At 47.5% G+C, this 21141-nt stretch overlaps 1 protein-coding gene across 2 annotated transcripts in view; it reads right to left on the bottom strand.

The window, feature by feature from the left end:
* Nucleotides 1-18479, bottom strand: part of TCF20 (transcription factor 20) — a 131688-nt gene extending 113209 nt beyond the window's left edge. The window contains exons 1-2 of one of the 2 annotated variants that reach the window (XM_054813078.1): nucleotides 18239-18479; nucleotides 5558-5668 (exon numbers count right to left, since the gene is read on the bottom strand). The gene's annotated coding sequence lies outside the window, so the exon portion shown is untranslated. The remainder of the gene's footprint in view (nucleotides 1-5557; nucleotides 5669-18238) is intronic. The other variant, XM_054813080.1, reaches the window with a different exon arrangement.
* Nucleotides 18480-21141: the final 2662 nt, after the last annotated feature.

Below are 21141 nucleotides of genomic sequence, written 5' to 3'. Positions count from 1 at the left end.
CACATGCAAAACAACAGCTATGTGCTGGGGAAAAAAGAAAAGTCTTCTAGTGCAACCAGACTGTAGTGCGTACCAGGGCTGTGACACAGCAGGTGCACGTTCTTCTCCCCAGGAAACCCGTCCATCCTCTCACAGCCAGCCACCGCAACCTGGCAGTAACTGCCATCAGCCATGGGAGAGAGCCATCCCTTGAAGGGATAGCAGGGCAGACTCTTTCCCCATGCCTGCAAAACTGGACACTCTGCGCACAGAGTCTTTGCTGTGGAGCCTCATGGTTTGTATTTCCACAGCTTCACAGACAAACAGCTTGACTGGGTTGCTCTTCCTAGCCACTTCAACATAGGTGGTACAAACTCTGTCGTGTAAAAGAAATTGAGAGTCCTGCTTTAAACTGATTGCAGGAATATACTGGAGTCCTACCTGGACTCCTGAGTGTGACAGCAACGTAATTAGGTCAGGGGATAGCTGTGCTGTAACAGATTCCTTGGACTTGGCTCTCTATCCAAGGTAGAGACGCACACGAATGCTGCTTCAGCTTGTATCTGCTCACTTGCCAGCAGCCTGGATTCTTGAAAACCTACTCCAAGTGACTAGTCCGTCTCAGATCGCAACTCAGGCCTTGATGTGGGCTCCCAGCTCCATACTTCTGGAACTGCCTCCAACAGCAGTGCTAAGGACAGCTGAGTTTGAGCTGCCTGCAGCTGAAACAGGCCTGCAATAAATGCCAGAGGAGGAGGAGGGGGCAGGCTCTAGGCAGCATGTGCAAGGAAGGCACTTGTATTGATGCAGGCTAAGGTCATCCCAGGGACCAGGAGTTTGACACCCATGATTAAAGCGTAATCAAGAAATGTTTCCTGACAGTGAAGTCTATTAGGCTGTGGAACAGGCTCCCAAGGGAGACGGGGGAGCCTCATCCGGCTGTCTCTGTAAGGAGTAATGGGACAGGCAGTAGAGAATCGAGCCCCAGGACTGGTAAGACGGCCTGATGGGGCCAGTCCCACAAGACACTTCTTTCAGGAGTAACACCGACTTAAAAAATTCCCTCCACCACTCCTGCGACATCCCCTCCCCAGTTCTGCCAACACTGCTGCTTGCAAGGCAGCACCATGGACTGGATCCTTATAGCCTGGGTTGTTTCATATATTTGGAGGGATGGGGCTTCTGACCCATATCAAGTCACTGATGGGTTTTACACCACGGTCCTACCAATGGTTGCATCCACATAACCAATGGGATGACAATGGCGGTACCATACAGAATGCAAGGTGGGAGGTGAGGAAATAGGAGTTTCTTAAGCTGTGCTATAGGTATCTTTATAATAACCCTGTGTGCATGAATTCATGCAAAGAAAGGCAGTGGAGGACGTGACTAGGATGGAGGGTGTTAACTAAACCATGACTTAGCATGGTCAGACCTGCATAATTGGACATGACCTAACATATATGGAAGTGATCTTAATTTACAGCAGAGAATCTCACTCTTAGTAATATATCTGGTATCAAGTAAGTTTCTGACACACTGGCCCAGTACAAACTCAGTGGTTTAGATCTGAAGGACTGTCTCAGTTTTTACTTTATTTACTGTTTAGTTGCCTCCCTTAAACATTTCCTTTTTATATTTTTTGAATGGGTGAAAGATCAGCTTGGTTTTGAACTGTGCAGATCAACAGGAACACATATTTTGCCCCATTTAAAGCTAGCAGACACCAATCTTCATTTTGGGGGTTTTTGGGGGTTTTGGTGGTTTTTTTGGTTTGGGGATACAGAGGGGGGAAGGAGGTGTTAAGAACATCACTAAGTTCAAAATTAATGTCTCGACTTGTAACACACTTCCCCCTCTCCCACAACGCTGGTTGCAGAAGCTACCCACGGCTGACACTAGTCATGAAGCTCCATATGGTTCTGCTTCCCTTCATTTTTCCTTAGCCTGACAAACTTTGGCACTGCTCAGGTTTTCCTGGTCCTTAGGAAACAGGAGAGATTCCAACAATTTCAGCTTCTCCTTCCTTCGCTTTTACAAAGCTCCCACGGTGCCATCTAAGAAAAACCTAAAACCTATTGTAATGCCAAAGTGTAATGGCAAAGCATTAAAGGCAAATGTCTGAACATCACTAGTGCTATAGAATTTTTCATATTGCGCTTCGCATTGTTAACAATTACTTACATTGCATTAGAGTTGAAGGACCTCAGTAACATCAGGGTCTCTCATGCTCAGCGCAACGTACACGTACAGCAGCAAACGTCTGTGCCTGACTAACAGGCTAGTAAAGTTATTTTATTTAAGGTAGAAAGGCTTCAAAATGAAGTATCATTTTAAAGCACCCACGAGTTGACAACAGTTTGTACAATTATCACAAACCACTCAAAGAAAGCTTCCAGTACACCCGGGAAGTAACCATGTACACAGCGAGTACCCCGTACGCACCATAACTCAGCAAGTGCTTTTTGCAGCTCCCTTCTACACTCAGTCATGAAGGATATAGATCATTACAGCCTCCAGCTATAGAGCTTTAGCTCACAGAGTAGCAGCTCACACTTTTAGCTCTGGAGATCCCCAGTTCAATCTGCTGCATGTCAGCCAAGAGGGCAGCTGTCATATAATTACAGCCACAACTTTGCATGTGAAAAAGTAGGGAGAGCGAACAGAGATCTTATTATAGAATTCTGGTTGCAACCTGCTGAACAGCTCCCTATTTAAAGTAACTTCTTGTAAAGAGGAGGGAGAGGGGGGAAAAAAAGAAGAAAAAAAGAAAGTCTTCCAACTCAGCTTCCCAATTCTCTCTGTTTTGCAGAAGAAATCAGTGCTTCTTTGCAAAGTCTTTTGTTACAAATGTGTGTATATTAGATGAAGCACACAAGTGCAGAGCCAGGAATAAGGCTCTAGCCTCTTATGAGTCAAAAAAAAGAAAAAGAAAATTCTCATTGCTGCAACCAAGACATCTGAAGTCCAACAAGGAATCTTAGTTTCTGTCTGAACTATAACCATTCACCAGCAGCCAAGCCATTTGCCTATGCAATTTAAGTATTAACATTTAAGTTCAACAAATCTTAGTTATATCTTGTTTTCTTCAAACTGTACATACAAGCTCTCAGGGAGACTTAACAAAACAGAGAATCTGGGAGGAGAGTATGTTTGAACTACAAAGGTACAAACCATGGCAAAAAATTCAGTCTCAAATGAAAAGATATTTTAATGAGTGCAACACAAAACAATTAGACCAAGTTTCCTCTTATCCGTTAATCTTACTGCAGATCCTTCTGCACACACACAGCAATTTTTGAGCCAAACTTTTTTTCCAAGCAAAGAGGTTCGAAAACAGAATTTGAAACAATGTAATCCAGTTTTAAAGAAACATTAGTTTTCCCCCAACAATTACTCTAGAAATCTGTCTTTCCTCAGTAAAGCTATTTCAGGCTTAAAATACAGATTAAATTATTTGCAGAACATTCTCCTCTCCTAGACAGTCCCATCCATCCATGACCCAGCAGCACAGAACCTGTGGGTCTCCCACTACCTGGGGTGAATCAACCACTTTGGACCACCAGCAATAGATGGGAGCTAACTCTCCAACTTCCTGTAAACTACTTACCTACTTGCAAAATACTACTTGAAGTAGACTGATCTGACTTAAACTGTTCAGTATGCACCTGCACAAACACAGACTTGCTGAAACGCATCAATTAGTTCATGCACACTACATCAGGGGCCCTTCAAAACTCCCCAAAACACAGTGCTGTGCTTCCGATAGGATTTGAAGTACCACCTAGTAGACAGCCAAGCTGGAAGGTGTTCGGATGATTTCTAACACCAAGTGCAAGCCTGCAACAGTTAACTCCAGAATTCACTAACACTTTGTATTTAAAGCAGCTGAATTCTCTGGCGACATCCTTTCATCAGCCTCCTTTCTGAAGACCTGTTTTCATTTGGCTCAGAGAGCCTTCTGCTCCTCACCTCAAGCAAGGCCTACTCAGAAAACACACAACCTACCTGACCATCTCCCTCCTTTTAGCAGAGGGCGAGGGAGAGAATCAAGGACACGAAGCCCAGTTTTGAAGAAAGCTATGTACAGCTGCAGCAGCACCGAAACATTTGGGGCTGATTATACACACACAGCAAAACCCTGGCTGGGCTCATCACACAGAAGGGACCCATATAAGGTTCACCTCTCCCTCACCTACTGCAACCAGGCAAAGCTCACAAACATCTGAACCACACTTGTTGCAGACGTCCAATGAAAGCAGTACAACCCTATGCAGAGCTGACTGAAATGAGACACCGTTATGCTATTTTCTGGTATTATTTCTGTAAATTTAGCACTGCTAAAAGGTTCCAGACAGACATTCTCTGGAGACCAAAATCCTTTGCCTACCCTGAGAAGATATGCAGAGAGAACAGCAGCAAAACATAGATGTGCTTTTCTCATCTCTCCCAGCCTGCCAAGGCTGAAATGACTGACAAAGGTCCAAAATGAGGGATGCACATAAATTATTAATATTGCACTAGTCGTCTTGCTATTGCTGTGACAGTCTAAAGACTTAACAGAGGCAGGCTCTGCAGGGAAATATTACTTTACTTCAAAATCATTCATTCAGGAAACTTACATACTGAGGAGAAAAGAATCATGCCACAGCACGCTCTGTCAAACCCCTCAGCTTTAAGACCCTTCGTTTCTAAAGCAAAAGCAATTTTAACAAGAACAGGAAATCAACGTGAAGCGTAAGGCACTTTGGATTTCAAGTGAGCAACACTGGAATAGCATTACTTCCGGACACAAACTCTAACACGTATCTTCTCATGCCTGACCTGGAAAGTCCATCCCACTTCTGTGAGCCGGATAAGTGTTTTGTCTCTGCAGCCTCTCTGCTGAAATAGCCAAGTGGCATACCAGTGAGAGAGTAATGGCTAGCCACGTGCTAGCAAGTGGAAGGGAGCCAAAAAGCCACTTCAGTTTCCCGCTTGGGCTGCAACCTGTGCTTTAAGCCCATGCAAGGCTCCAGATTCACATTCTCTCCAGCCTTTTATTTCATTCCAGGTCTCATGCTATACCTGCTGCCACAGCAGCCAAGTACCCCTAAGCAGCACACAGAGATGTGGCTTCCTACTGATCTATTTGCTTCCTCTGCCCTGTTGCAAGGGGAACAGTTTATGCAGGGGTATTAATCCATTTTACATTAGTTTCTAGAACTGGGACAAATGACCTGAACTTTGACATTTCTGAAAAAAGTTAAATTATTTTCATCTTTCTTAGAAATCAGAATAGATTTACTTTTCATTTAAAATGCCAAATTTCCCTCCCAAAATATCTGAAGTGGTTACTGAAATGTTTTCTTTACCAAAGCCCTGCAAAGCCTCAAGATTATTAATAACATTTTGAATATAAAGAGGCACAACATTGCTCCATAACAATAAAAAGAAAGCAAGCAGTCAAATTTTCACACAATAAAGTAATTAATTTTGAAAACTAATAATTTCTATTAAAAATTCTTGCATTTAAAAACCCAAAAAGGTTTCCAATAACTCTATACACTGATGGGGGCAAAGAAAAAACAGTCCCTACCCCCAGCTGGATGGCATTCCTCTCTTTGGATGCAATGTGGTAACATTTGATTGACGCATCTGATCCATTCCAAAACTCCAGGCGATGTTTTAATCATCAATGGGCAGAATCCTATTAATTTTCAGGGAAAAAAAAAAATAGAAAAACAGAGTAGAATATGGAGGCAGGACACAGAGCACCTGGCATTTGTCTAGCAGATCCAGCTGATTTAGCTAGGTCCATAATAATCAACAGATTAAAGACTGAGTTGATGGCAGAAACTCCCATCTACCAGTATAAGCCCCCTTCTTCCCCTCCACCCTCTTTCTGCCATCTCAGCTCAACCCAGTCTCCCAACACAACCTGGAACTTTAGTCCCATACCAAAGGAAATTAAATAGGAATACAGAAAGGAGTGGGAAGAGATAAACCAGGGTAAATAGGGGTAGAACAAAGAGCCCATTGGCACGTAACCAAAAGCCTGCACGGGCCCTTGCTACAGCAGAAAACAGGAGATCAGGCATGTAGGAGGAGATGCGAGAAGGTGAAGGTTCAAGTGGTCCCTGAGCTCGGGGGTAAGAAATGGCAGCAGGCAGAGTGCAGAAGTGAGCCCCAGCATGCACGAGCTCAGCCTCCAGGAGCAGCAACACATCAGGCGACCCTCTAGCTTGCTGTGATAGGCATTTTCATTACTCACAGGCGTGGTACGAGAAATATAGTGTGTATCTTCCACATTAAACAAAGCTTCCCAGTCCGCCCATAAATTCATTTTGCTATCAGCCAAACCCAGATCCACCAATATCAACCCCTTTTGCTCTCAAACAAGCCTCCACTTATAGTCTCACACCGAACAGTTGCCGCTGTTTCATTTCAGCACTGATGAGCACTGTGAACCCTCAGGACCCGCCAATGTAAGAGGTAGCACAACTCTAAGAGGAACTGACCCATTCCAGCAGTGGCCAGAAGGTCAGCATCGTCAGTGTGAGCCTTCCAGCGGGCCAGCTGATGCGTCAGACCAGCCTATGTCCCAGTCAACCGACCCGGAGCTGGGCACTTTCCCACTACAAGTGAAAACCTGGCTGAACGGTCAGCAGGACAGCTGAGAAATACTCCTGGTCTAGCTGGCCGGCCGCCTGTTTGGAAACGTGAGCTACACAAAGGTCTCCAGGCACATCAGTCAGTCACCTGGTTGTTCCTTACATCTGTTCTGTGTTCCCAAGTTTTCGGAGGATTAGCAGCAGAGAAGAGCTGGATGGGCAAAAGTAGGGAAGGCAAGAACAAGCTGATGTTCTGCAAAGGGAAGGGAGCTGCAGGCTGAAGATGGGATCTTACAGTAGGAAAAGTGGTTGCTACAGTGCGGAGCAGGAGCTGGGGGAAACAGGAGGGGGCTGTTAGCAGGAAGGAGGCAGGCGAAGGCATGCCACCACGGGGAGCGGGAAGGGCGTGTAGCCCAGAGATGATAAATCAGGTATCGCCGCCAGAGTCTTACACCAGCCTTAAAGCCTCTACCTCTGATCGAGGGGCTCTAGGCTCAGCAACAAGCAGGATCTGCCACAGGCATGCCTGCCCGGCAGCTTCAAGTAGTCATTTAAGGCATTTCAAGTTCAGATCATTAAGTACCCTGAAGATAAGGACACAGACCTTGAATTTGACACGTGGTCACGTGCAGCTCGCACAAGGAGAGAAGGACACGCTCCCAGCCCCGACAGGGAATGCACAGCTGCAGCTCACGCCTCCCTTAGGCTCCTCAGAGCAAGCGGCTGCACACCCAGCCAGCCTGCCTTTGTAACCAACCCCCCAGCCCGTCAGGAGGGCCTGAACCCTGGACCATCAGCAGTGAAAGCACAAACCTCCACCTCATGCTCTAAATAATTAAACTCTGTGGGAGCAGCAGCAGACTCATAAAACTCTTACACAGACCAAGGCAGCCATTAATGTGGGTCAAAGATGAACGCTCTATTTTTTTCAAGTGTGCTTTTGATGCGTGGGGAGAGTGGTGAGAGGAGATCTTCATTACCCTCTCTGGTACCTGATGAATTTTTCCTTTCCTGGCTATCAACACCTCCTACTTCCACCCAAACCCCATACTGCTGGCAATCATCCGGACAGCTAGAGACAATTAGAAGATGTGTTCGGATGACATCTGTGCTAGCCAGTCACCTGCAGGTAAGGAAGCAAGAGGCCTCGCTGAGCAAAGCCAGGCTCTACCAGAGGCTCAGCCAGTGCTTATTACGAGGTTTGGGTTTCACATGGATGCCACCAGGTGGAATCCCAGGGCTAGTGTGATGCTGAAAGTCATGCAAACCACAGCCTCGCACATCATCTCCCCTACAGCAAGGCACCGAGCAGAGCACAAGCCAGTAAAATCTGTTGGGATTATTAGCTTGGGCTCAGAGCCAGAGCTGGGAGCTGCCACAAGGGCAGGGAGGCTGCCTGCAGCCCTGCAGGTCAGCGGGAAGGAAGTGGAAGTCCCCTGACAGGCAAGGAGAGGCAGCAGGCAGGAAAGGCAAGACGCAGTTGAGAAAAGGTCACAGAAACTCTAGTCTGACCCACCCCTTCTGGCCTTAAAATACATATACACACACGCGCACGTGAGCTTCTTACTACTCTGCTTTGTTCAGACATTTTAAGGAGAGCTCTGCTCTTCCCACTCCCTTTGCATTCCCCCAATCCACACCAGTTCTGGAAATGGTTATTTAGGTCTTCCATCAATGAAAACCTCAGCTAGAAAGGAAAGCAGCTTGTTTCAGGGAAGGAGTCACCACATCGACGCAGAAAACTCCCCCAGCAGCACACAGGGATGTTGGATGCTCTACCAGCAGTGCCAATTCCAGCCTGCACCAGCCGAGCCTCTGCCAGTCTGTTTTCTCTGCTCCACGTGGAAGAGAGGCCACAGACTGAAAATGGCTCCAGGATCTCTGCTACTGTGCTGAGAAAGTGACTGTTGTAGCAAAGCCAGCTTTTATTTATTATTTATAAGTAGCCCTGATAGATGCCCCTTTTTTCAGGACCCTAGGAACCTTCTCCCAGCAAACCTCAATACTTGCACTTTCAGAGGGAAGTTAAGAGCTTTATACATAACACCAGCACTCATCTTTCCCAGCGTGGCAAAAGCAGCAGCTGTTACTTCCATTATTCTTGGAAATAAGGGGGGAAATAGCTAGGACTTTGAAGCCTTGGCACCTCTTCCCTCCCACTGTTTGGCTACTAGAGCTAGGTTACTATTCAGGGCAGAAGTGCTCAACAGGGCACACATTCCAGGGGGCTGAGCCATCCCGCGTGGCCAGGCTCAAAATGGCAGACAGCAATGAATAGGATAATTAGAAAGTACGACAGAAACCGCAACATAAAAACAAGCGGCTTCTATTACAAGAAACGGTTCTATGGCATGGTTAGATCCATCACCCCATATGCTGGGTCGTGGTGGTGCCTCAGGAGCCTGCTGCTATTATCTGTTTGCAATCACATTTCAGCCTGTCTTTCTGCTTAATGCATGAAAAGCAGAGCTAATCAGATTCGCTCTCTCTTTCTGCTTAATGTCTCCAGTTCCCAAGCATGCTCTGTACTGCTTCAATTGATGTTCAACTAACACTAGCCAGGAGCACACAGTGCAAGAAAAAAAAAAAAAATAAATGGAACTACCTATTAATTTTAGTCCTTCTTTCCACCTATTACGTCTAAAATTCCTTCTACACTTGAGCTTTGCAAACAAGAGTCAGGAAATTCCCGCTTCCCTCTCTACACCACACCCGGCTCATGTATGAGTTCTCTTCTCCAAGCTGCTCCTCCAGTGGTATCTGGGCAATTAATTATAGCACAGACTTATCAGGCTTTTCTCTCACTCTCTGGGACAGCTTTTTTAAATATTTCCTGGCTAGGAACCTCCACAGAAGGATGTCTTCTGCTGGCACCGTAATAGCCCTTCTTTGTTAATCTATCTGAAGTGACCATCACATGCTCTCCTACTCCCTTCTCTCCCCGGCACTATTTAATTATTGCAGTCCTACACGGGAACTCTAACATGCCCTCGGCATTTCCAGTCTGAGGACAAACAGGGCCCTGGAGCGGCTGCTTCTTTCACTGCATTCCTTCACACTCCACAGGGCAGCTGGAGCATTGCTAGAGCCAGCTATCATACCTGGATCTTCACTAGAACGACAAACACAAGAGCAGAGAAACCCCCAGACTGGGCAGATTGCATGAAAATTCAGCAAAGAGATCCAGGAAAAGACTGGCTTACAGGAACACCCATCATCATGAGCCAGGTTAAGCAGCACAGGAGGAGAGTCACCCATTACAAGTACAATTGAAGATTTGCCAGAAAAACAACAACAACAAAAAAATCAGCAAGTATTTACAGGAGATGAGAAAGAGATGTAGGTGGAAGACAAAAGTGCCAGGATACATATCTCTATCCAGGAGGAATGAAAAAAGGGACACTGCAGAGATGGAACCCCAGACAGTCCCTGCATCTGTACACATCCCCCAGCTAGTACCCACTACATCAATCAGAACAATGGCAGCTCCGGAGAAGACCCCGATTATCCAGCTCCTTCACTAACATCTTCCCCAGAGGCTGCACGCATGTGCAAGGGGATGGAAAAAACCCACACTTCTCAATGAGATTATTTACAGCATTTTCTATATTGCCCCCTCTCTTCTAAATGTGTCTTTAAAAAAAAAATATTGCAGCTGGCTTATAAGTGTGTCAGATTTAAAAAAAACATATCCTTGAAAACAAAGACACTTTGTACTCAGCATATCCAGTGGCACCATTATTTAATATCAATACACTGGTTCTTTCCTTTATTCACCCCATCCTTGGAACACAAATCCACTGTAACAGCCACCCAGTGTACAATCTTACTATGCAAAGCAACAGAACGCTACAATAATCTTTCTCTTGCTATAATATCTTCACATACCAACGAAAAGAATTTAGACTTAAATACTTTAAATACCCCAACCAACTGCAGTACAGCACAAAACAAATCTCTGAAGTTGGAGCAAATTCCCTCATCCCTCACTACTACTTTATGTGAAAATGGCTGCACAAACATTTCTAATTTGTGCAGCACACCGATTGCAACCTGCCCTTCCCACCAGGTACAGCAGCTCAGTCGGTCCATACATGCACAGGCTCACTGCATCCCACTGCCTCTGGCACACTGCTCTTCACTGACATCATCTTCACCTTCATGCTGTATAAAATCCACCAGACAGACACGATATCTGCTCCATTAGCCATAAAGTAATCACTGTAGGCCAACAGACGCCTCTATCCAGTCTCCCAAACACACACTCTGACCTGCACTGTGCCCCTGCTAAGTAGACACTTGGGTATGCATCTCGTTAGGTGACACTTCCCCCCTTCCCCACAGTGAGCAAGGGCTAATGCAGATACACCAATCCATCAATGGCAAAGCCGAGGCAGAAACACTGTTCATGCTGGTCAGCGGAAGCAAAGTTTGCCTCGGCCAGTTCCCACAGAGTCTGAGCTTCAGCACACCCCTGGCTTCATTGCATCCCCACAGCAAGACAGCGCCGTTCTGCAATACCACAGCAAGGCCTTCCCAGTTTCTGGTGGTGCCTGAAAATTAGTTACACTGTAGCACCTGGAGCAACTGCAAGTCATAGTTCAGAGATGGAGAGACTTCCTCCTGATGCCATGGTACCCAACTTCAGGCCTGGCTCACCACAGGCATGCAGAAAATTCTCCGGACGTTTCCCTGCCCTTGCCATTTATCCCAGGCTCCAGGGACCATCTGGTCCCATCAACTCCAAGGCCTCAGTCCAAATGGCCACCAACACCATGTTTGGGGAAGCTCTTTCATGAACTCAGCCTACAGCTATCTCCTCAGGCGGTCTCCTTTTGCCCTCTCATAGGGGAGGGTTATAGCTATTTTTTGACCCCTTTAATAATAATATATGAGCATAATAATAATAATTCTTAGGCTCATAGCAATGGGCTCTTGGGAACTACGGTATGTCTCTTACTGCAGAGGCAGCGAAACTCAACCTTTTCCCTTTTTTCCCCTTTTGAAAATACTGTTTGGGAGTCAGCATCTGGAGGCACACAAGTATATCCCGGGGAAAGAATGAGAGGAGCAGAGGGGAAGGGAGGGACCTGAAAATGAAGGCTGAGGGTGAGGTTTCACATTACAGTTGAACCAGGCTAATAGTTCACTGCTGCCAAAAAAGGGGGGCCCCCCATTTCCACCTTCCTTTCATTCCCTACCTTTCACTACTGGCAAAACAAATCTCACCCCTCCCGCACAGCAGCTCTGATACTAGCCTGAACCCGGTGAGCAGGTTCAGCTCTCTGTCCCAGGAGAAAACTATTCACTTTTTTAATATTTTTGGGCAAGTCAGCTTGCAGAAAGCTGAACAAGCTGGATCCGTTTAGCGCCACAGTGGGCACAAGGCAAGGAATACAGCCACAGAGCCAAAAGCAAGGCATGACCACCCCTCTTAGAAGGAGCGAGCGGTTAGATTGGTTCAGCCACGGCAAAAAAATCCATCCTTACCCACGTGAAAATGCAGTTTCACCCAACAAATATACCGGTCAGCACAAAACAAGGCGCCTAGCTGAAAAGCCTGCAATAGAGGTGTTTGCTAATAATCTTAAAACGGGGAGTTTTTACCTATTATTAGGCTCTACCTACCAACAGCATTTCTGAACTGGATGATGAAGGCAGCCGTGTAGGTAAAGAATGACGTTAAAACTGAGCAGACCCAAACCAGACAGAAATATGAGAGGTACTGCAGGATTTCAAATAATAATGGTGCCTATTTGTAAATTGGAGCCTGTTATTATCAGACAAGATGGCTGCCTTCATCACTATGCTCAGATATGTCTGTTTTCATTACAAACTTAACAATTAGTTTCAGGGTGCTCTTGATAATGCATTTCTCTTTCCCCATCAGCTTCTACATCATCAGATGAACAAAAATAATGCAGTTCTTTTCGATTAAAAAAAAAAACCAAGCCCATATTACTCCACTGTCTTTATTCCTCTCCACCTCCTCTGCTCAATTACTAAAAGCAATTTACAGACAATAAATGTAACTTCACAGCTGCCTGTATGAAGTATTCCCTTCATTTTATAGATGAGGTTACAGGCTATACAGAAATTAATATCAGCAAGGTCTACTTCAAAGCTGGATATGCAAGAGGAATAGATGAACTCTTAAAGAATACAGATCATGCCTGTACTCTAGTAAAACCAGTAATAAAGAATTAAGGATGTTACCAGTTGGATATAAATTCCTTTAATGTATCTGCTTAAATACAGTAACAAACAAAAGCTTGTTTTGAGGTTTTGCTTGGTTTTACTCTGTTTTTATTAGGAACAACATCATGAGATTTCAGATTTACCACTCAGCATCCTGTAGACCAAACATGCTCACTTTACTAGTAAATACATGCTTAACTGCTAACCTCGTGGACTCAAAGAGGGTCTTCCCAGTTGGTGCATGATCACCAGGAATCTGCAGCTAGAAACTCCATACACAATTTTAATCGATGAAGATAAGCAAGCCAGAGTCCAACATTTTCTGCCATGGCCTCGCAGGCTTTGGCAGAGCTAGGAGAAGCAAGAACCTACATCTGTTATTAAAATCACCAGTGATGACTTTGAAAAAGCACCAGGAGTAGCAACACTAAAGGAAAGAAAAAAAATGCAGTTTTGTGCAGGCATTCTTCTGATGATAACTGTTCCTTAAGGCTTAATAAAAATGCACAGCCAACTTTTTTTCTTCCACACATTAGCAGAGCTCAGAAATAGTACCTGAGTCTAGTTATACAATTCAGCGGGCCCAGCTTCTCCCAGGAAGAAAACACCACCAGCATGCAGGTACTCCAAAGCCTGAGTCATCTGAACAGTCCCTTCAAGGGAAAATAATCCTATTAAGAATCGGGGTGTTGGTATTGAAGACAAAAAGGAGTGTTAATTTTGGCACTCCTTAATTACACTGGTTCCACTCTGTCCATTTACTACCAAATCTAACATCTGTATGTTAGCAAATTTACCACGCTCCTCCATCCGTCCCCAAGGTCCTTTGCTCACACCGTCCTCTCTTTAGCCAACAACTGCCTGTCATCACCCATACGTTTCCTTATCCCCGACTAACACAAACTAGTATTTGTACAACCACAACGCTTGGAAAACTAATTTAGGATTAAGGCTTTCATTTCTACCCTGCATACAAATACCAAGCATGCTTAACTCAACAGGGAGCTGTGGGTTTCTGTGCTGTGACTAGCTTAAAACCAAAAGCTGTATCATACATGCATCAAAAAACAGATAGGCTTCAAGATGGACCAAAAGGATTTGGACTTGTAAAATCTCTCACACAGGGAGAGCTGATAAACACAATAACATTTCTAGCAGAGCTGCCATTTTCTGCATTTTCACTGCAGCAAATACAGGTGTTTGCACCCACTGATACTTATGCCTTTTCGCCCAAGCCTGCAATGGCATCACAACCTTGCACTAGCACCCAAAATGTAGCTGCCGCATGAAGTGCCTGCCTCAGCAAGCGGTAGTCCATACACAGAGCACGCAACCGACACTGCCCTTTCCAGGTAAAATCTGGGGTGTTCATGCCAACCCATCAAGCTCCGAAACCTCCCAACAGCTGCACAACAGCAGGAAGAGAGAGGCGACCTAATGGGTTTGAACAAGTAGTCCTGCAGTTTAAACCGGCACCCCGATGTTATCAGCAACGCTACAGGAGTTCAGAACTCGACTCCTACCATGACCCCAGTCCAGTGGCCTGAGGACAGGCCACAGCACTCTGCCTTCCCCTCAACCCTTCCAACCGGGATGGACTGGGAAAGAAACCAGTGGCTCAGGGTGAGAATTTTATTTTTGAGGTTGGCAGATCTGTTGTGGAGACTGATCCACTGATATTTTTCTAATATAAGGAACATATAAGATGCCTAGAATTTGATAGCTGCTTTTTAATTAAATTGAAATAAGTAAATCACAGCCTGTTGCCATGGAGAATGAGCAGACACAGCCTCTTGACTCCAGGGCAGGATCAAGCAGGAGAGGCAGACAAGGCTGTGAAATTAAAAACACCTATTTTAAAGCAAATGGTCTTGATAATTAGCAAAAAACGTGGCATAGGGAAATAATATAACCATATGGCAGGAAGTGGTTTTCAAGGTGAACTACAAAGCTCTTTTAAATAAATGAATAAACTGCTAGAGCTGCTGGGTCACTCACAGAATCATATATGTAGGATTAAACATGATTTAAAAAATACACCAAAAAATAGCAATTAGCTCTTCTTTCACTTTCCTGCCTATAGCCTGCATGTGTCTGTTCTTGTTTTTAAGGACTTGCTTCAAGCGATTAACGTTTGCACCTATGTGCAGCTACCAGAGAGCCGTCAAACTCACACATTTTCAAAAGCCTTGCAGTTCACCCTGAAGCGAGAACCAAGTTTATGGGATATAAAACCTTTTATCTTTTACTCAGTGTCATTACACAATCCCAGCCAGGTCATCAGACACTAATAATCATTCCTGAATCTGTGCATCCCCGTTATGACTTCCATGACAAAGTGACTTTGGAGGGAATTTGCCCTCTGCGCACCACATATCTGATCCTGCACTACATCTCTCAAGAAGCGCAGCTGGGAGAGAGTCTGTCAGGGGGAGGCAGCACGGCCTTTGGCACAAGCTTGGCTGATGGACAAGAGCCTTGCACGCTCCCTTCCCAGTTTGTCCAGAGCACAGGGCATCAAAATATTCCACCCCTTCCTGCTTCCAACCTCACCTGCTATCAGCCCACCCCTGTCAGAAAAGGCTGCCCAGAAAGAAAAGGCTGGATAGTTTATGTTGCTCCTATATCACCTCTGTGGTTGTCATGACCCTTCTGCTCTGCTCGGATCTAAAAGGTCTGTAGCAAGGAAACTCCCTCATCAGCGTTTCGAGCCCAGCCAGGGCAAATCCGAGCAAGACTGTCTTACAATTTCCAGTGAGCATGTAGCCAAAGTGCATCAAATTCGTAATAGCTTAAAAATACTTGAAATAAATTGTACCTGATGACTCACTTGCAAAAATGTGCTGTACATTTTTTTGAAGGGAAGGGACAGATGAACTAACTTTCACTTCAAGCCTCCCGTCCATTCTAGAGGAAAAGCCAACCTTTTCTCCTATTTTATGAAGGCACAAGTTGTCAGGCACAGTCATTAGTCTTCCATGGCAGCTAATGACCCACATGAAACAAACTGTCAGGGTCCCAATCCAGGCTCTCGTGACGCAGCTGGTTACATTAAAAAACAGTCACATTCTCAGCCCTAGTCAGCAGAAGTTGAGCTGGCTATTGAAAAGTTCCCTTCTGTTCCCCACCACAACCAAGAAACATCCGCAAAGGGAGGGGAGTCAGAATAGGAATCTTGGGAAAAGAAGGGGTTGGGGAAAAATGAGCAATTAAAATCTGTATTGCCTGCTTTCACAGTTTTGTCCGGTTTTGGAGCATTCACTACTTTAACTGAAGTCACACTACATAAGATTTGTGGTTTTCATTAAAAATAAACTCCAGGTCCAAGTCTGCATGAAGAGATGCATAAACTTGCAAATCTGGTTCAGCCTGAAGGACCCCAACGCCACTCCTTAAAAGTGCTGGGGTGGGGGTGACACGAGCAGGCTAACTTGTAGTCTTTGAATGGTTGAGGCTGACCGCAGTGTCTGCCCAACCTCCTTGCTCATGCACCCCCTTTCTTTCCAAAGCCTGAAGCGAGAGGAGCTGTGAAACATCTCAGGACACATTAGCTGCACTGGAAGGCATTATGCACCCTCGCATCCCCTCTCCCCACAGCCTTCCCTGGCATGCAATCAGTTCCCTACTGCTTGAACCACAGTCCTGCCCCATCGCCTGAACACAAATGGCTTCGCCGGGGCTGTTTCTGCCCTCACAGGCACTGGGCACCCAGAGGGCTGCAGGTGGCTTGTTTCTCCTCACCTCATAGTTTTACTTATGTTTAATTTTGACTTAAAGAGAAGAGATTTAACACAATTATCAAGGCCAGCCTAGCATCTCCCTCTGAAAGGGAACTGTGGTTTCTTCTCTGTCCCCACAAGCCAAGATAACCGCGCAGGGGAAGACTCCTTCCCAGGGACACTCCCGGTTGGACAGAGCCAGGGTTAACGGGCACCTGCATTAAGACTCAAGCCAGGCAGCCACTTGGTGTATGAAGGAAGATGCTAGCTGTGCCCAGGAGCAGATTATTTTCATATCACAGCAAAAAGGGTCATGGGCCAAAGATAAAATTTAAGAGAAAAAAACCCAAACCCTCACACATAAAACTGTTCCCTTCAGCAGCATCACACTGTTCCACACACACAAAGAGGGGAGAGCACTTGCACAGCCGAGTCCTCTGCCCAGGCTGTCCACAGCCCCCCATTCCCATCACTCGTGCTCTCCCCTTGCTCGCTCTTCCCCGACCTGCAGCCTGTCCCTGTGCCACCCCAGCTCCCTGCAAGCTCCTCCTGCACCTCCAGCCCATCTCCCCAGGACCCCCTTCTCCTACCCACAAACTTCTCCCAACCTCTGCATCCCCAACACCCCTCCCAGCACCACACTCTCAGCACCTGCACGCAGCAAAACCGAGGGGGGAAAGCACTTCCCAAACAAGAAGCAGCTTCAGACACCAGCCTCAACGGGGTATTTTGCACCCGGCAGCGGGTCTCGCCACGCCACTGCCTGGGCTCCCACCGGGAGTTTCCAGCTGTAAACCTCGGTGGCTGCGAGGCCGCTCGGTGTGGCACATGTGCACGCCCCCGCTGCTGTCAACAACTTCCACTCTCAGTCCCGGTGGGCAAGTCCCGGGTGGGTGAGGGGCTGCCAACCACCGCCAGCAGTAATCTGGCTTGGGAAAAGCAGCTCATAAGAGGGATGGCGCTTTAACAAAAATAAAGATCTCCTTAATATTCTTCTCAACAGCCAGAAAGGTCACGAGGTGTTGGTCCATAAGTGGGGGGGGGGGGAAGATGGGCGAAGGGAGGGGAAGGAGGGGGGAGGCAATGCACAAAACCGCACGGCGTTAACTGTTTGTTCGCCATAAAAAGAAAATAATATGAAAGAATTAGAGATTAACGACGGCTGCACGCAGACAGCCGGACAGAAACCCACGCGAGGGGCATGACCAGCAGCCTGCGGCAACCATCAGCGCTTCCCCCCGCTCTCAGCAGCCCCAGAACTATCCCGCTGTCCCCGCCGCCGGCAGGCCCGGCTGCCGGAGCCCCCCGCGCACCGGCGTGGAGGCGCCTGTCCTTCACACGCGGGGAAGGCGGCTGAGGAACGCGAGACGCGAGGGCGGCGGGTCCCCCTCCCGCAGCGTCCCGTCCCCGGGGGGCGCGGGGAGAGCTCGGGTTACGGGCCGCTTAAAAACAAACCCTCCAGTAAACACCTCATAAACACCGGGGGAGGGGGGGAAGAAGGGGGAGGGGAGGGCGGACAAACCCCAAGAGATAAAAAAGTCACCTCAGAACAAATAAGGGGGGAAGAGGAAAAAGGGGGGTGCCGGTCCCCCTCCCTGCCGCCGCGCAGCGCCGAGGCGGGCCGCCCCCAGCAAGGTGAGACCCCCGCCCCGCCCCCGGCCTCACCTGCCCCCCCTCCCGCGAGGTGGGGGGGCGCCCTCGCGCGCAAGGTGAGGCGGGCGAGCAACCGCCGTAACGGCCGCCGCTTACCTGCGGGGGCCGGCCCTCAGGGTCCCATGGCAGCCCCGTCCCGCCCCGTCCCGCGGCGGGCAGAGGGGCTCCCGATTCTTTGTTGCGCGGAGGGGAGCGGGTACGGATCCTGTCAGCTCATGTGACGCGGCGAGTTCGGTCTCCGGGGCTTTTCCTTGCTGGTTTTTCCTCCCCTCTCCCCTGCCCGCCCTCCGCCGGCGCTCAGGGCAGGCCCCGCAGCCGGGCGCGGGTCTCAGGCCCGACTGGCTGCTGGCAGAGCGGCGGCGGGGGAGGAGGAGGAGCCGCCGGCGGGGCGGGTTCCCTCGGCAGGGCCGGGCGCGGAGGAGGGCTCTGGCATCTCACAGCGCTGCCTGGAGGGGGAGGGCGCTGCCCCGGGCCCCCGCGCCCCGTCGTGTGTCCCTCCCCTCCCGGCTCCCGCTCTCGCCCCCGTTTCCTGAGAGGAGGCGGCGGCGCCGCGGGTCCGCCCTCCCTCCCCCGAGGCTTCGGTGGGATCGGCTTCTGCCCCGACCCGGCAGGCCCCGCTCCGGGGCGGGAAGGCTCTGCTCCTCGCTTGCTGCGGCGGGTGAAAGGGAGCCGCGGTGGGCCTCGGGGCAGGCGGCGCCTTTCCTAGACGAACGGCCTCCGGCCTCCGCACGGCTAGTGGGGTGTTGCAGGGGCTACAGGCGAGGCAGGTAGGCAGGGGCTTCCCCGGCCTCCTTTAGCGTGGGTAGGAGTGGGTAAAACGGACCCCTGAACAGTGGGCTTGTTCCCCTCCTGAGGCTGCTGTTGCTGCGTTTCGGGCCCTGATGCATAGGCCTGGGCCTGCTGCAGCAGTCTGGAAAGTAAATAAAAATGTAATTGTGTGCGTTCGAGTTGGGGCTTGCAATAAAAGAGAGGAAAATCCCTCGTTTTCTTAAGAAGAGATCAGAGAAATAGCAGTACTGAGTCAGATCAGCATCCTGCCTCTGAGAGTGCTGAACCAACAAACCCTAAGACAGACTGTCGGCTCCAACAAGCGGGCCATGACACTGCCCCAGAAGAATCCCCCATGACCTGGTGATCCTGTGGTCAGGCACTTCCCAACCCACGGCTGGGGTCTTAGTATTTAACAGCTTCCAAAAGATTTTTCTTCAATGTATTGTCTTCTTTTTTTTGAACCATGTGAATTTTTTTTTATCTGCTACATCATGCAGCAAGCATCCAGCTCTCTTCTTCAGACAGCATTTAGTCATCTCCTTTTGTTTGCCAAGCTCTAAGTGAGGGGCAGAGAGAGATCACCTTTCTGCAGCTCTTTAATGCCCCAGTATGCCATTTTTCTTCACAAGCCAAGTCTGAAAAACATTATACCTCCAAGCCAGGCCGTATGTAGGAAACATAGATGACATTTCTATCAGAAATGCAGACAGCTCAGAAAACCTCAGACTCCTTCATCAAACACAACCGCAAATTCAATGACCAGCTTCCCTGCTGCTCTGGTCAGTCCCAAGATTGCTCCTACTCTGGCATCAGCTTTCTAGACACCACAATTGACATTAAAAAAATAGCACCCTGCAAGCTAGCGCATACACAAGAACCTACAGACCATAAAACTCTCTCTATAAAGTGGATGCAATAAGACCAGCAGCCATCCAAAACGCACCAAGAAGCTGTGAGATTCAGCCAGCCCTGCAGATATCATTGCACCTGCTCTGAGGGGAACACTGGTGATCTGCTTTATCCAGCAAGGTCACTCTTCCAGCGAAACAGATACAAATTTACTACAATAAAGATACAACGACAACAACAGCAATTTTGGAAAATCACTTTTCAAGGGATCAAGGTTTATTTGGTGTTTGTCTAGTGCAACCAAAATTAACAAGGACTGGCAAAGTCTCTGACCGCATTAGCTTTCTGCAAATTTGTTTTTCTGCTTTTTATTTTACAGTCTCTACTATAGCGTTCCCTCCTGTAACCACGTGCCCCTGATAGTGATAATATTCCATGCTAAAATCCACACATAAAATAATCTTTTAAATTACTATCTCTGAAAGATTTTTTTCCCAGTGCCTCTTCTCCCAACCTTCAGGCTCTCCCTTTCCCAGCTCATTACAGGAAGCAAATCCGCAGATGAAAACACATGAAATAGAACCGGATACCGCCAGAGCATCAAACATGAAATACGCCAGTGCTGTTCCACAGACAGCATAATCAATGCCCTTCCTCCCACAGCAAAACCGCCAAAATTCTTTGTTCCTGCACGTACTCGTCCCAAATCTCTACAGTTCACCACTTCATCCAGCACACGAGATACCCCCACAGAAACCATCTGAATGAAACTAAATAATTGCTGCCTTAGAACGAGCGCACAGTCAGCCCATAAAGGACAGAAACACGTACTCATCATTAGGAGAGTATTCGTCAGACAGCAACAACTGGAACCCCTCAATCCTTATCCCAAAGGAGATCTACAAAATGTTCCCAAAAGATAAAGCTTGGAATTAAAGTTTATAATCCCTGGATACTAAAGCTCGTGGATTTAACGGAGATGTTGCCTTCCTAGCCCGTTACAGCCTCCCTGCTGACCTCTCCCTTTGTCACCAGCACAAACAACCCTGTTTCGCTAGTGGTCCAGCAGAGAACCAGCAGCCGGTCAGTCACTTCTGCTCACACCCCTTTCCGCTCCATAGGTGCTCCTTTTTTTTCCTCAAGTGGTCAAATTGATTAATATAATTAGATTAAACTAAGAGCAATTGCATCTAACCTGTAGTTAGCTTGAATATTGCTGCTTTCTGTCAGATCTGATAAAGAGACCCTGAGCCCAAAAGCTTGTTTGCTTTTTCCAGCTCTATCAGTTGATCTAATAAAAGATATTACCTTTCACCACAAACCTTGCTTCCCTAGGATCTTTAGACCATCACAGCTACAACACCGCTTTTACTTTTAAC

This window comes from Grus americana, chromosome 1 (assembly GCF_028858705.1).
Source record: "Grus americana isolate bGruAme1 chromosome 1, bGruAme1.mat, whole genome shotgun sequence".
In the NCBI taxonomy this organism is placed as follows: Eukaryota; Metazoa; Chordata; class Aves; order Gruiformes; family Gruidae; genus Grus; species Grus americana.
The sequence above is the reverse complement of the archived record's forward strand: the minus strand, read 5'-3'. Positions and strand labels throughout refer to the sequence as shown.